This window comes from Marmota monax, unplaced genomic scaffold (genome assembly GCF_021218885.2).
Source record: "Marmota monax isolate L192 unplaced genomic scaffold, Marmota_monax_Labrador192_F-V1.1 WCK01_AAM20220418_F8-fsc00047, whole genome shotgun sequence".
Classification (NCBI taxonomy): domain Eukaryota; kingdom Metazoa; phylum Chordata; class Mammalia; order Rodentia; family Sciuridae; genus Marmota; species Marmota monax.
The window spans coordinates 6,350,306-6,351,890 of record NW_026692072.1 but is presented as its reverse complement, the minus strand read 5'-3'; the positions used below and the strand labels follow the sequence as shown (position 1 = coordinate 6,351,890).

Genomic DNA, 1,585 nt, shown 5'->3' with positions numbered 1-1,585 from the left:
CATCAACTTAAAAAGCTTCTGAATAGCAGAGAAAATGATTAAGAACACAAAGAGATAATTTAAAAACTGCAGGAAAATCTTTACTAGCTATTCTTTTAACAGAAGATTAATAGCCAAAATACATAAAGAACTCAAAAAACCACACATAAAATCAAATGACCCAATCACTAAATGGGCAAATGAACTAAACATATATTTCTCAAAAGAAGAAATACAAATGGTCAACAAATATATGAAGAAGAATGTTCAACATCTTTAGCAATCAGGGAAATACACATCCAAACTCCATTTCATCTCACTCCAGTTAGAATGGCAGACATCAAGAATACATATGATAATAATGTTGGAGAGGAGGGAGTGGGGAGGAACACTTTGTATGCTGTTGGTGGGATTGTAAATTAGTACAAACACTATGTAAAACAGTATAGAGCCTTCTCAAAAAATCATGAACAGAACTATTATATGACTCAGCTATACCATTCCTTTGGGTGTTTATCCTAAAGAATTAAAGTCAGCTAGGGATACATGCTTTCCCATATTTATAGCAGAACAATTCAAAATACAGAAATTATTGAACCAGCAGATGAATGGATAAAGAAAATGTGAGATATATATATATATATATATATATATATATATCACATTATATATATATATATATATATATATATATATATATATATATATTCATAATGAAATTTTACTCAGCCTTAAGGAAAAATGAAATTATTATTATTATTATTATTATTTAAAGACACTGAATGGAACTTGAGTACACTATATTAAGTGAAATAAGTAAGTGACTTCATGCTCTTGCTGGCTGAGGGAGTCAGCGGTCAGGACCAGCGTCTTGCAGGTTGAAGGAGGAAGATGGAGGTGGAATCACAGGTTACTCAAGAGGAAATTAAGAAAAAGCCAGAGAAGCCAATTGACCCCGAGAAGACATGCCTGCTGCTGCTGCTGCTGCTGCTGCGAGTCTTCACTGCCAATAATGGCCATTACCACCCAATGGATGAACTCTCCTGCGAAAACATATCCTCCAGCAAGCTGGAGATTTACACCTGGATGGATGCAACTTTGAAAAAATTGACTAGTTTAGTAAAAGAAGTCTACCCAGAAGCTAGAAGCAGTGAACACACTTTAAATTTGCAATTGTTTTTATGGATCTTAAAGACCTGGCCATTGAAATAAGGAGATTGGCAGCACCATGTCTGGCAGCAGAGTACTGAGGATTCCATGACGTTGCAGTTGCAGAAGTTCCAAATATGCGATTATTTGGGCATAGCAATTACCCCTCCAAATCGCGCACCACCTCCTTCAGGGCGTTTTCGACCATATTAAATTTTATTTACTACCTCTCAAATTTATTTTTCAGCCACTAATGTAAAATAAACTTACATACTCTTTCCTCCCCTGGTTTTTGCCATTAAGACTTTAAATTCTTAGCAAATTGTAATGCAACTATTTAAGAGTTAGATTTGGATGTACTATGGATATGAATATTAATAGAAAGTCTGTATGTTTCACACCATTGTAAAAGATGAAGAAAGGTACTTTTAGCATTCTGTGTGAAACTATTGTTAAA

The 1,585-nt window shown here is 34.2% G+C and overlaps 1 pseudogene; it reads left to right on the top strand.

The window, feature by feature from the left end:
• Positions 1 to 807: 807 nt before the first annotated feature.
• Positions 808 to 1,341, top strand: LOC124099950 (histone deacetylase complex subunit SAP18-like; annotated as a pseudogene).
• The last annotated feature ends 244 nt before the right edge of the window (positions 1,342 to 1,585 follow it).